Below are 15,619 nucleotides of genomic sequence, written 5' to 3' on the forward strand. Positions count from 1 at the left end.
CGATTCTCTCTCTCGGTCTGTCTTTCTCTTCGGAAAGAAAAATCTAACGATACGCGGAGGAAATGGGAAACAGAGTGAACGGAATCATCCCAAGAATGTTTTACGCTGCATCGTATTGCAGTTGCAGACTAGTTAACCTTGCTAGGTTGCCGCTTGCGCAAAACGAGGTTTCGAGAGATCTAGATATTTCGTTGATCTGTTCCACAGAATCTCTGCTCATTCTCGTTCTCTCGGTGCGGTGTTGCTCGAAGTGAATGTCGTCAGGTGAAAATGGTCGCTTCCGAACGCGTTGCTCGTGGGACAAGCCCGCGTACCTAGCTTTGTTATCACAATAACATAACGACAGCTTTGGGCTGTTTCGAAACATCTTCCGCTCTATCACTGCTTTGGGTGACATATGTAGAAACAATCACTGGGCAGCTACATCACACCCAAGCACCTCGAAAGAGCGTGGCAAGTTTGGAAACGTGGTCCGGTTTCGTTGGACATGGTTAGGGCGATGGCTTCGCTTGTAACAATTAGGGCCCTCGGTGCCACATAATAATCGCTCTAAAGTTGCATGTAATCACCCATGCGGCGCAGAAGGCGATCGCGAGGTGGCATGTAACATCTGTTGGAATAATAAGCTTAGGAAATTTGCAGTTGTTTTTGGATTCTTGATTTTGTATCTGTGATTCATTTGTAGTATGAGTGAAAACTTTCGAAATTTCATTGAATTACGTTAAGAGTGTACATAATCCCAGTACACTGAGAGGAAAATTTAGTAAATATGACGAATTTTTTGGTACATGTTACCAATTCTCTAGTCATTTTCTACCCTACTAATCATTGGTACATGTTACAAAAAAAGAATGGTAGGCACATATGTCAAACAAACTACAAATTGTTGGTCCAACATTGGTGCAATAACAGTGAAAATTGTGCTTCATATTTGTGCGAGGTAATCATCAGGGATAATGACAATATTTTTTAATAATTATTTTTAATTTAAAAAATTGTATTTGATTGCGTTTAATTCTACATACTTAGAATACATTATACTAATAACTTATTCTATAAACAACATCAATAATTCTCGTTGGAATCATTCTATAAATTGCGTACAAGAGGCAAATTTTAATCGCAGCCTCAACCACCTCAATTTGATCAGCATTTCCAAAGCAAGTTCCCGTTCGTCTTCCTGCTGCATCGCTCTAATTTGCATTAGCAGAGTGACGGTAGAATTAGCACGGTCCATCCGTATTTTGTTCTCTCGTGTCCCTATGAAGAAAAGAAATACATATGTTAATGATATTAAATATGCAATAAATTATGTATGTTCACCTTAAGTTTTTTACGGTCGATGATGTGTTGATGAAAGATTCCAATCTTAGCGACAAACTCGCCGTTACCTTCAATCCCATAGCTTGGATGGTTTTTGGTAAACAAGTATTACGAGTCTGGGATCATGCCAGCTGTAAAGACAAGGAAAAAGGTCAATAGTGTTGTAATGTACAGAATATAACTGATGTTTATCCTTGGCGGGAATATGAAAATAGTTTCCCGACCGAGGTGACTGATGTAATGATGTAAAAAAAAACGAATACTTATCTCCGATTTGTTTATGATGAATGATTGTACTGCATATAGTTTTAAGGCCAACTAAAAAAGAAAAAATGGTATTAGGTCAATTATGTTAATATGGATCAAAATTTCTTGTGATATTTTCCCCGCCGAAAATATGAAACCAAATTCTCGGGGGAGATGAATACATAATTGAATTCAATAAAAACAAAGTGCTTACCTCCGAATCGCTTCGTCTCCAAAAGACAAAAGACAAAGTGCGCACATAACAGTTGTTAGGTATGACAATAAAAACAAACTTACTAATGGTATGAAGTAAAATATACGAATTCCTGGTAGGAACATTCATTGCGTCTGACATCTTTTTTACGCAATTTTAGTAATATTTACAAAAAGACGGGTGGGTAATGTCGGGGACATAACCGGAGTGACGTAGGACAATACAAAGGGGACAGCTTTTGTTAAATATATATTTTAAATATATTGTTTTATTTTGAATACGTGAATACCTACCTATCTACCTGAAAAATGGATTAGTTTACTGTTTACTCTTTATGAATATGTTGATGGTTCTGAAAAGAATATTTGGTGTTGTGTTTTTGTTATCACTCGATTTCCCATCTTGTTTGGTTATACCTTCCTGCTTAGCTATTGCGTTTGCCACTCGCCACAGCTTTCACAGTTGGAAAATTTCTTCCCATCCAGCTTGGGACAAGTGGTTCAGTAAATTACATTTAATGCGACGTGCCGGAGAAACACTTTGCCACTCACTGAAACTAATTGTTGCCTTGATGAGCGCCGAACCGAAGTTGCTCTGTTCTTGATGCGGGTTTTCTGATTGTCGTGAGCAGCTTTGCAAGCCAACTCGAGCACTCCGACGGCCGAAACTCTATAATCGCTGTTAGGTATACTGGTGCTCCGGCACCAATCCGTTCGGCCTAGTTACCCTTGCGGAGTAATCAGTGAATGCGACCAACAGGGAACTGGAGACCTGCACGGTTCGAGTGAGACTTTGCCTTTCCCTTAACTTGTCCTACTTTGTTACGTCCACGATGCCGATGCCGTATAACCACACGGGTTTACGGTTTGAAAGAAAATAAGATATTTTTTTGGGGTCCGCGTGTTTTATACTCTAGCGGTACACACTCACAGGATAGAGACAAATCGGCAGACTCAGCCAGAGGGGCGAGTCCAACGAGACGAACGAATGAGCGTTAAAAGGGAGCGATGGCAAAAAATACATTCATTACGATTTGTTCGCTCGTTGGATTCACATGCAGGCTAAAAAGGGTCCTTTTCAGGATCACATAATTATCTTCAATCCAAAGAGTTTATTGTTTTGTTATCACTCGATATCCCCATCTTGTTCGGCTAAACCTTTCTGTTTAGCGATTGCATTTGCCACTCGCCACAGCTTTCACAGTTGGAAAATTTCTTCCCATCCAGCTTGTGACATATTTTACAGTAAATTACATTCAATGCGACGTGCCGAAGCGCCACTCAGTGTCGCATTGGAGGCGATTTCAACCTGTAATTGAATATTTACGATGACAGTGGTACAGTGTCGACTTTCAATTTGGGGTCATAATTTGGATCTCTATGTTTACAAAAATGTCCAACTAAATAAGTCGCATTACATGTCCGTCCAATTAGCTAAATGTCGAACTAATTGTAAATTACTGTACTTTCAATCTGGAAACAATTTAAGAATTGGTGAAAATTGAATAATCAGGAAAGTCCCCAACTATCAATAAGCTCAGAACAACTGCCAAATTCACATACTCATCAGATCCAGGCAAACAAATTATGAAAAAATCAATTTGTGTTTTATTATTATTTTGGATAATGTTTTAGAAAGCATTGAACTGTATCTCCTAAACGCTTTTTTGGAAGGTTTAATGGCCCTGAAAAGCGCCTTGTTTTATGGAATGGTTCCAATTTAGAAAACTTAGTACTCGTGGTTTTGAAAAAAACCATTTCGAACGCCCTCGATGCCGCCTTGTTCTGGATTTGCCACCAAAGCAGTTTGTATAAAGAACAAACTTTTTTCTTCTGCTACCTGATGCCGTTTTGCGATTGCGTTTGCCACTCGCCACTCGCTGCAACTGCCTGTTGTTGTCTTGATGTGTTCTGTTCTGAATGCTGTTTTTCTTATCGTCGCGAGCAGCTCTACCAGCCAACTCGATCACTTCGGCGGCCGAAGCTATATAACGCCGGCTAGGTGGACTGGTGCACTGGTACTAACGCGCTCGGCCTAGCTACCCTTGCGGGGAACTCCAGATCAACACGGTTCGAGCGGGATTTTGCCTTTCCCTTCACTTTTCCTCCTTTACCATGTCCAGACATGGCTGCTTGGGTTGGTTTGTTGATGTGTTGTGATGCGAACCGATGTGGTGAACGGTTTGAATGAGAATGATCGTTACGGCAGCGGAGCGGGGATTTTTAAGCTGACTGGCTGGCTCGAGAATTACGCATGTGTGAGACTGCGACCAATGTTTCGTTCATTTTTTTCTTTTTCCTTTCCAATCGTGCTTCATTCTATTTCGCTGCTGCTCTGGTTGCCCGTTTCGGTCGGTACGATTTGAGGAGCACAGAATGGACCAATCAAAAATGGGCACATAGTGCATTTTGACAATGCTTGATATTTCACAATTATTCAATTATTTATCTCAAGAAAAATGAAATGTTACTCGTTATGATAGATGCGTAGATATATTTCCTATCAATTGATGCAAAAACCTTTGCGATCTATTGAGAAATGCTCGAGTTATAAGCGTTCCAAATCTTGCATTTTTTCCTACTTGTTCAGTGCCTGGATTTCCATTTCACCCCCTATATCTTCCGGTTAGACGTAGTCCTACGTCAAATATGTGTATATTTTACTAATGTTTTTGCTACTAAAGGTTTGGTAGCTGCTTTTACTAAACTATTTCTCCAGTGTAGGCATTTTTTATCCGGAGAAGTTCATTTTCTTCATCTGAGACCAATGTCCTGGAAAAAAGGTAATGAAGATGGTAGAGTTTCGAGCGACATAGCATGCGCTGCCATATCTATTTCCCAAATAGTGACGTCAGTCGTTGTGTTTATCTTTGGTTGCCCACCGCATCCATGTGAAAATGATATTTTCAAGAAGTAATTTATTCATTAAAAACGTACATTTTTTTAAAATAACCGAAATAAGCCACGATATAACTGTCATCTGTTAAAAAAAACTATGGATGGGTTATGCCTATGATATAACCGCAAGGTTGACGTAGGACTGCCGTTGGCTTAGTAATCATTTGTGTTTTTCAATTAGCAATAATTGATTAAACTAGTGAATGAATGAAACAATTTACGAATTCAAAGAAATTTTCAATTATCATGCAACCGTAGGAACTTACAACATTGTTTTGTTTCTTCCATATACATTCCATATTGAATGCAAATATTTACGACACGATATTTTGCTTGCCAATACAGATACACTTCGCCTACTGCTCCACCTCTATATGTATCTCATTGATCTGAGACATCCATGAGGCACTCATCTCAATGATCAATGAATCCGTCCCACACTTATCGCTTCAAAATTGGTTTCATTTTGCGTCATTTGAAAAGTATCCGCGGTTAGCTGTCACTACACTCAAACTAGCGTTGACCTGAAACATTCCATTTTCGGCAGTAAAAAAAGGGTTTTTCGTGTGCTGAAGGGTGAAATGAACAAATTAAAGCACCTTCTTCAAAAGCTTCAAAATGTTTGTATGTATGGGAGCCGACATCTCTTTCTCTCAGACTGAACGTCAGCTTGGAATTGTACCCCAAAGAAAAGGTCAAACGATGTCAACGGGGATCGGATCAAGGCCGGCTGGAATACAAGGCTGTTTTACACGACCACTCTATCCACAGAGTCACTGGTGCTGTGGCTTGATTATGTTACACTTCATTATAAAATAAAGTTGGAAAGTGTTTTCTAAGAGCAATAAGGAGAGCATAAACGTGAATTTATATCCTTCTCGGTCTGGGCCGTGTATGTGGCAAAGAATGTGAAAAGGGTTAATGTGTGCTTATTTGCAATGTGTTTCTTATTTCGCTCACTCATATTGCTCTTATATTGCTATAGCATATCTATATATATAAAAGTATGTCTGTCTGTCTGTCTGTCTGATTCTTATGGACTCGGAAACTACTGAACCGATCGACATGAAACTTGGTATGTAGCGGTTTTTGGGGCCGGGGAAGGTTTTCATGGTAGTTTGAGACCCCTCCCCCCACTCTAAGGGGGGGCTGCCATACAAAAGAAACATCAATTTCTACATTACTCGAGAATCATTCAAGCAAATCAAACCAAATTAGGCATCTGGAGGTTAAAGGGTGCAATAAATGTTTCTATGGCGGTTAGACACTCCACCACCCCCCCCCCCCCCTCTTTAAGAGGGGGTTGTCATACAAATGAAACACAAATTTCTGCATTACTCGAGAATTAATCAAGCAAACGAAACCAAATTTGGCATGTGAAGGTTTTAGGGTGCAATAAATGTTTCTATGGCGGTTATACATTCCTCCCTCCTCTCTAAAGGGGGGCTGCCATACAAATGAAACACAAATTTCTGCAAGACTCGAGAATTAATCAAGCAATCGAAACCAAATTTGGCATGTGAAAGGTTTAGGATGCAATAAATTATTCGGTGGTGGTTAGATACACCTCCCCCCTCTCTAAAGGAGGGCTGCCATACAAATGAAACACGAATTTCTACATTACTCGAGAATTAATCAAGCAAATGAAACCAAATTTGGCATGTGGAAGTTGTAGGGTGCAATAAATGTTTCTATGGTGGTTAGACACTCCACCCCCCTCTTCAAGGGGGGAGGGGGGGGACTGCCAAACAAATGAAACACAAATTTCTGCATTGCTCGAGAATTAATGAAGCAAATGAAACCAAATTAGGTATATGGAGGTTTTAGGGCGTAATAAATGTTTTCATGGTTGTTAGACACTCCACCCTCCTCTTCAAAGGGGGCTGCCATACAAATGAAACACAAATTTCTGCATAACTCGAAAACTAATCAAGAAAATACCAAATTTGGCATGCGAAGGTTTTAGGGGACACAAAACGTTTCTATGGCGAATAGACACTCCTCCCGTCTCTCCGTGGGGTTGAGGGGGGCTGCCATACAAATGAAGCATACATTTCCGCATAATTCACGAACTAATCAAGCAAACGGAACTAAATTTGGCATGTGGAGGTTTTATGGGGAAGAAACATTCCTAAGGTGGTTCGACACTCCTCCCCCCTCTCTAAGAGGGTCTCCCACACAAATGGAACAAAAATTTCTGCATAACTCGAGAACTAATCAAGCAAACGAAACCGAATTTGGCATGTGGAGGTTTCAGGATGCAATAAATGTTTCTATGGTGGTTCGACACTCCTACCCCCCCTCTTAGGGTGTGCTGTCATACAAACGAAAACAAAATTTCTGCATAACTCGAAAACTAATCAAGCAAATGGATCCAAATTTGGCATGTGAAGACTTTAGGGGGCACGACACGTTTCTATGGTGAATAGACACTCCTCTCCATTCTCTATGGGGAGAAAGTCTGTCTTCATTCTTCCATGTTTTCTGTATCAAACGTTTATTCCATGTAACGGAGAAACATGTTATTTGCAAGTGGTTGAAAAATCTTGAACGAGAATTGTGTCTGAAAATAATCGCTTAGTAAGAAAACGTGTATGTTTGAAGGTATCGCTAACAAAAAACAAATTTTGGGCGGGATGAAGTTTGCCGGGTCAGCTAGTTCCGGATAATCGAGCTTCCGGATAATCCAATCCGACCTGTTTGCCGAAGTTTGCCGGGTCAGTTAGTATATTATACAAATGCTATACCAGCATTTGAGAGTAGCACATTTTCTGTTATGTTTAAGATCATGTAAATCGGGATGCCAAAACATGTGCTAAAAAATATTTTTGAGTGTAGATGATAATCATATAATCCTGGTTTTCGACGCGGTTTTTATACTTGGTTTTTCACGAGGATTTTCTAATTAATGCGTTTTTTTTTTGACGTAGGATTACGTCTTTCGGGAACATGTTACTAATTGAAAAACGAAAATCGATTGCATCGTTAAAAATGTCCAATCGATTTCGGCACTGCGGATCAATTTTTTACATTTGCTGCATAACTCGAGAATCAATCAAGCAAATGGAACCAAATATGGCATGTTGAGGTTTTAGACACTCCTGTAAGGGGAAGGGGGCTGTCATGCAAATGAAACACAAACTCCTGCATAACTCGACAACTAATCAAGCATATGGAGCCAAATTGGGCATTTGTGGGTTTTTTGGTACGAGAATGTTTCTATGATGGTATGACACCCCTCCCTTCTCTGGAATGAAGAGGGGGTCCCATAAAAATATTACACATATTTCAACCAAACATGGCAATTGAAAATTTTCGGAAAACTACCTTCAGAGGGGAAAATTCGGAAAATAAAATTCCCATATGTTCTATAATTACATAGTGATAAGCGTTGTTAGTCCATTTGATGTTTGCGCCAAGGAAATTGATTTTTGTTCGAAAGTGGAAATGGATTTTAAAGTGATAAAACGCACTCCTATATCTTCTTCTATCTATATAAATAAAAATGGATCGCCGAGTGTGTTGATAAGAGCAAAACTCGAAGAAGGAATTATCCGATTTAGGGCTATCTTCATCCTATCACATTTTCTGTATCAAACATTTATTCGATGTAACGGAGAAACATGTTATTTGCAAGTGATTAAAAAATCATGAACGAGAATTGTGTCTGAAAATAATCTGATATTATAATTACATGTTTTGGTAGAAGTCCTAGGAAATTTATATTAAAAGAAAATTGTAAAGGGTCAAGTAGAAGATGAATCAATGAAGCAGTTCTACGATTGGACCCATGATCGTAAGTAAGAAAACGTGAATATTTGGAGGTATTGATAATAAAAAAATAGCAGTGCACCCGTGGCCGAGTGGTTAGCGTCTCACATTATCATGCCGGGTGTTCGGGTTCGATTCCCGTTCTGGCCGGGGGATTTTTCGTCAAAGAAATTTCCTTCGACTTGCACTGTGGTCATGCGTATTCAAGAGCTTGCCCCTCGGAATACATTCAAGGCGTGTTATTTGGCTTAAGAAATCTCGACCAAGTATTAATAAATGACGCTAGTTAATGCATACGTTGAGACGGCAAAAGTTCCACAAGGGAACGTTAACGCCATTCAAGAAGAAGATAATAAAAAATGAATTTTGGGCGGGACGAAGTTTGCCGGGTCAGCTAGTCTATATATACACTCTGTCCAACTTTACTAAGACTAGGTGATGATCTTTTTGCTTTGTGTCATTGTGAAAAAACAATGTTTCAATTTAAATTCTAGTGTGTAGGTATTGTTGACTATCATACACTGCATGATTTTCATATGTGTGTGTGCAAGCGCTGAGCGTAAACGAATGTTTTCGTATTTTCAACTGTCAAGTTTCTATAAGACCAGTTACGTTTTCCGTTGTTTTAGTTGTTTCTATCAATTAAATCTGGAAAATGCCGATATGAAAAGTCCTCACGGAGAGAGAAGAGAGACAAACCGATGCATTTCACCGAGAAAATGTTGGTTTCAGAGAAATTTCTCGTCCGATTGGACGATTTCATCAAATAATGCTCAATTATTTGGCGAATCCTCAAGGATACGGTAAGAAGAAGAGAGCTCCACGTAAATCGAAGCTCTCTGACCGGGATAAGCGGGAAATAGCTGGAACAGGTTCGAATACCTCACAATCGCATGTGCAAATAAAGCAATATTTCAACTACTTAACTGCTCGGGTGACAATTCATCAAATTTTGGTAAAAAAAACCCTCATAAATAGGGCTTAAAAGGTTAAAACTCCTCGTCTTACACCATCTCACCTCGGAAGACGTCTGAGTTTTGCCAAAGCTCACATGAACCGACAGTGGGACATGGTATGTTGTGACAAAAAATGTTTCCAAAAAAATACGAAGAGTTCTTCAATGTATAGGTTATCTTCACTGACGTAAACAAGTTCAATTTGGATGGTTCTGATGGTTTCAACGGGTACTGGTGTGATTTACGGAAGAAGGAACAGTATTTTTCAACCAGGAAGTTTGGTGGAGGCTCGTGCATGGTTTGGGCGAGATTCTGTGCAACCGGAAAGTTCAAGATAGCTTTCACATCGTTCAAGGATTACACACGTGTTCTGGAACCCTCTCTCCTACCGTTTTTGCGTGGATATCGTCACAAAAAAAAAGTTCACATTCCAGCAAAACAATGCTACTATTCATACCAGCAAGTAAACTAAGCAATGGATTAAGGACCAAATACTTAATTTTTTGGACTGACCGGTTCGCTCTCCCGACCGATCCTGTTGGAAAACTTAGGGGGGGATCCTACGCAGATTATACACTGTTGGAAAACCGTACACCACGACTGAAACGCTCAAGGTCACAATGTCGGAAACATGGGAAAATATCGAGAAATTCGTTCAGCTGATAAATAGTATTCCAACTCGAATTTTCAAGGTTATTAGTCGAAATGGCAAGGTTACCAACTATTGACATGCAAATCAGCCGATCGTTTTGAATTTTTCATTGAAAAAAACTTATGAATTTTGAAGTGGTCTTATAGAAACTGGACAGCTGAAATTATCATATTTAAACACAATAAATAAAAAAAAACTCTTTTGAACGGAATTGACGTTAAATATATTTTATTCTAAGCATTCAACAATATATGAATATATCTTGTACTGTTTGTGTTGCAACGAAATAGAATCAGGGTGGTCTTATTGATGCGCCTTAGTCTACATCAGGTTTGTTTGCCAAAAAAAAAAGAACGTACAGAACAATAATTTCTGTGGGAACTTGAGTGTCGGAAATTATTTAAATGAAAATATGTTTTGTTGGGGAGACGAAGTTCACGGGGGCAGCCAGTTAGAAATAAAAATAGCGTTTGCGATGCTTGTTTATTATTCTCGTGCTCGTCGTATTGTTCTCGCGAGGGAAAGAATGAATCATGACTCACCCATCTTCAGTTGATTCTCTAAAACTACGACTCTTTCCACACCACTAAAATATTCTTTCGAAAAGTTGATTCAAAAATTCGGATGCATTCTAAATTGATAGTCAAAGTGATAAACAAGCGGATTGAATAAAATAATTCCGTAGTTCTACGTCGAAAATGCGGTCGTGTCCTAGACACAACCCCTTACAATCTTTCAAAATCAGGCTGCATGAAGAAATTTGGAGGGTCACCACTGATATAGATGGAGAAAGATGATAATCGTTATAAACTTTTTGGTACTAAAAAACTCAAAAAATGCTGAAAAAATTAAAAAGCTGTATAAAACTATGAAAATAAAAAAAAAAAGAAATGTTTTTCCTTTGATTGTTTTGCTGACATACTTGCAGGAAAAACTGAAAGGTTGGCAACTCTGAGTGGTTGTCAAAAGTATTCGGCCTGATTCTACGCGGCGTGTAAGGTGAGATGACAATTGTTACATCACGTTTTCGTTGTGTATCGGGACATTCTGCCGTATTTGCAGTCCTTTGTTCAGGATTTAGTTTGCTCAACAAGCAGAGTGAAACAGATTATTGTATCCTTCCTTTTGTTTTTGTCGTAGTTTCTGCTGTTCTCTGCGCTCTGTGTTCAATTGTTGCTCTGGCTCCGGCTCCAGCGTTTATCACGGCTTCTGGAATTGATATGCAGTGCGGTGACGATGACTCGCATCTAAATTGATGAAACACAAGGTCCATGTAATAGATATATTGTAGAATAAATAAATTGATTCCATGTAATGGAAATATTTTCGGAGTGCTTATTCGTCCGATCGGAGGATTAGAGATTCTCCACCGCTTTCACAAGAAATTCAAACTGCTTGCAATTCTCCACACGCACCAATAATAAATTGAATTAAATGATACACTCAATAAAATAACTATCGATTCTTTACGAGCAAAACCGACACTTACTAACGGGTGTTAATATATATATATATATATATATATATATATATATATATATATATATATATATATATATATATATATATATATATATATATATATATATATATATATATATATATATATATATATATATATATATATATATATATATATATATATATATATATATATATATATATATATATATATATATCTGTATTATAGTGGTTTTCAACTCATTTGGCTGGTTCGTCACTTTTACTCCTATTTTCGGAAGAATGTCGGGAGTGAGAATTGAACTCGTGACCTTCAGCGTGAGAGGCATGGATGTTACCACTACGCCAGATCGCCTCCACTAACGGGTGTTAAATAAAAAATGAGAATTTTTTCAATCACATATAAAAACATTTTTTTTTCATCGATTTCAGTATTTTTTATTAATAACATAATGTATTTTCTTCAAAAAAATGTCAGTGAATGTTTGAGTAAGGGCCGTGGTCTGCTGTTCGACGCAACTTTGTCGCGATGCTCTCACAAGAACGTTGTACGGCACTTACGTCCATTTTCCGGATACAATTCCGGATTCTTGTAGTCAGTTGCTTCGTGTCCTTGGCCCTCCAATTGTTTTTATACACTAGGGCACTGAGTGAGCCAAAGAAATCCTCTATTGGGCGGCACTGGGGCAAGTATCGACGATTGTCACCTAGAATTCCCAGTTCATGTGACAATCGTCACGTATATTTGAGAGCGGGAATACGGTGAGAGTTCATTCAAGTGAGATTTCTCACGGCATACGCCTGGCGGAATCGCGTGACATACCCGACAATTGTCATCTCACCTCACACGCCACGCAGAATCAGGCCGATTGAAACGCTGTAGAGTAGTGTGGGGCAAAGGTGCGCACCTAACTGATGTCGTCCAAAAACTCTTGAAATAAAAGCAAATAAAATTCAATTTGGTTACCCAATTGTAACTATATATATTACCTTCGAAACGTAGCACAAGAATTTCTCAAATTTTGTTTGTAGTTAGAAAAAAACCGATTTTAATACAAAATGACAAATGCGTATTTTTGCACTAGTGAGGCAATAGGGGAAAGGTGCGCACCGTACGGGACAAAAGTGCGCACTTATTGAATTGTACTTTTGAGGTGACTTGTAACAAAAATGAATGCGGAAGAAGCATCATTACCAGAATGTGTTGGCACTATCCAGTGGGGAGGAGGGGGGTGCTGTATGATGTTTTATGCGTAGAGATGAGTGGGTGTTATGGTCGAACATACCACGTGGAAATTTTTTGGAGGGAGGAGACTGAAGATATAGGATATCTGAAAATGTCCCAAACGTTTGAAACAGAATTCTTTTGACGTAGGACTACGTCTTTCATTTCTATACCGGGGTGTAAAATCAAAGTTTCGAAAACGAAAGCGTTACGCCGGAGACCGAGATTTTGAGCGTTAATAGCTCCTAAACAACTGAACGAAATGATATGATAAACGCTTCATTCGAAAGATAAAATGTCTACGCGTTATATACTTGTTACTTTTTGATCCAAAAACTTGTTTCAATTGTCTTAAAATTGCTTTCAAAACAGGCTATTGAAATCACCAATCGGTATATAAGCGAGCGGCGCTCGGAAATCCACTCAGTTCTAATTGAACAGCGATTGGAGCATGTTGTCGCTGTTGCGGTGAAGCTCTTTATTTATCATGAAAGCGCGGATGAACGGTGTCACCAAGAGCCTGTTTGTGCACCCTAGGCCAGAAGGGAATCTATCAGGAGGAGAGTGATGCCACAAACGGTGCCCTGGGAAGACATCGCTACACACACATACACGCGCGGCTATTAACAGGTGGTTATCGAGTTGGCATTAACCACTGGTGGGCTTCCAGTATCGAGGAAAATGTGGAAATAACTAATCGTTACTGAAAATAATCTGCCAGTTCCTTTGGAACATTTTAAAATATATTCATGTGAAAGAGTTTAATTGAATGTTTTCTATCCATGTAACACTGTGACCAAATACATTTGGTTTTGTGGTTTTTCAATCAATCGCAATTAACAGGATAGCTTCAGAAGATTATTCTTCCCCATCAGTAGGATATTTCCGTATCCAATATTGTATGCGCCCGCAATCGATTATTGCTCAGTCGCCGAAAGTTCCGAGCTCAGAGAGTTCATTCCCCTCCAGTTTGCCTTCCAAATTGCCATCGTAAACCACACCTTCTCTCGATTCAATCACACACAAAAAGCATACTTAAGCGATATTCTGGTGGTGAGACACATTCATTTTTCGTGATGACATCGACAAGACAACATCGTTGCCTAGCGTGCTGGAGGAGGTGGACGGCGAAGGATCGACACATACACGCGCAGAACTCTTTCCGTTTGGATGCCATTCAGCATCGAGAAAGTTCCGGAAAGATCTAATCATTTCTGGAAAATAATCTGCCAGTTCCTCTGGGAATTTAAAAATACATTCATGTGAAAGAGTTTATTTGAATGTTTTCTATCCATGTAACACTGTGACCAAATATTTTTCAATCAAGTACTATTAACAGGTGGTTGTCGAGTTAGTATTAACCACTGGTGGGCTTCCAGTATCGAGGAAAATGTGGAACTATCTAATCGTTGCTGGAAAATAATCTGCCAGTTCCCCTTGGAATTGAAAATTACATTCAAGCGAAATAGTTTATTTTAATGTTTTCTATCCATAAAATATCCATATATTACATTTGGGTTTGTGATTTGTCAATCTAGTACAGTTAGCAGGTTAGCTTCTGAAGATTATTCTTCAGAACAAGGTTTTTCGTATCCTATATTGGATGCATAAAACCTTGTGCCTCCAACGTAACGCTCTCGTTTTCGAAGTCCCCCAAATATTCATTTATTCATTCATTCAGAATGGATTTAGATTCAACTTCGAACAAATGATCTCTAAATCAACGATAGTCCTACGTCACCCTTGCGGTTATACCATAGATATAACCCACTTCCTGTTTTTTCAGAACAAAACTCTGGTGCGAACTTTTGCCCCAAAGCCACTGCGCACCTTTGCCCCACAAGCAATTCTTGAACTAATCAATTTTTTCAATCTACTATAGAACTAAGGTTTCCTTGACAGTGTAGTTTCGAACTTTCCAGTTATTTTAGGTAAGTAAATCGTCATCTCCAAAACTGAAAAAATACATCAAAACATGTTGGTAATGTTGGTAAGGAAGGAGCGTTTCTTTACGGGTACGAACGGAAATGGAATCCGATTCCAACATTCCTTTTCTTATCATGTAAAAAATATTGTTTAGTATTTTTATTGTTATTTGTTAAATACGGCTTCGATAAACTTTCACGTGGCCCACGATTACCTAATATATGTATTTGAACATAACTTTGTTGTTGAAAATTAGATATGTATTAGATTTGAATGATTTATAGACTTGCAATAGAGTAGTGCGGGGCAAAGGTGCGCACGGGGCAAAAGTGTGCATTGGCCTGTTTGAAGCAAACGAGCATAAAGTTTCGACAACAGTGCATTGGTTTGATACATTATTACACCAGCAGCTCACATATAAACACGATGCATTTCATGAAAGGTGCAAAAAGTTATGAGGTAAAAAGAGTTTTGCGATGTTTTGATGTAATTTTTTCAGTTTTCGAGATGACGATTTACTTACCTAAAATAACTGGAAAGTTCGAAACTACACTGTCAAGGAAACCTTCATTCTATAGTAGATGATAGTGCGTATTCGGTTTTGTGAAAAAGTTCAAGAGCTTCCTTTAAAAATTTGATTAGTTCAAGAATTGCTTGTGGGGCAAAGGTGCGCAGTGGCTTTGGGGCAAAAGCTCGCACCAGAGTTTTTCTCTGAAAAAAAATTATAAAATTATGTGGCAGAAAGTGTGAATGATCGCAAAATGTACTATTTCAGAGTGCGATTTAGGCTGTAGCGATGACAATGAATTCAGATTTGACGATTCTATTGACGAATACTGCCTAAGATGAACCATGTACGTATAGGCAGCCAAATGACTGCATTTTTTGGCATGATACTTGATGGTTTTTACAACTATTATACGTCAAAGTGTTGCCAGAGAGTAGCTA

The 15,619-nt window shown here is 38.8% G+C and overlaps 1 long non-coding RNA gene across 2 annotated transcripts; it reads right to left on the reverse strand.

Annotated features, from left to right (window-relative positions):
• Window positions 1-1,133: 1,133 nt before the first annotated feature.
• LOC129763267 (uncharacterized) lies at window positions 1,134-4,471 on the reverse strand. Of its 2 annotated transcripts, XR_008740865.1 has the most exons (4): window positions 4,447-4,471; window positions 1,784-1,799; window positions 1,324-1,641; window positions 1,134-1,260 (listed from the first exon to the last, which is right to left on the reverse strand). It is a non-coding gene; the product is annotated as an uncharacterized LOC129763267 (long non-coding RNA). The 2 variants fall into 2 exon arrangements; XR_008740864.1 differs by lacking the exon at window positions 4,447-4,471 and having other exon boundaries at window positions 1,784-1,906.
• Window positions 4,472-15,619: the final 11,148 nt, after the last annotated feature.

Source organism: Toxorhynchites rutilus, chromosome 1 (assembly GCF_029784135.1).
Source record: "Toxorhynchites rutilus septentrionalis strain SRP chromosome 1, ASM2978413v1, whole genome shotgun sequence".
NCBI lineage: Eukaryota > Metazoa > Arthropoda > Insecta > Diptera > Culicidae > Toxorhynchites > Toxorhynchites rutilus.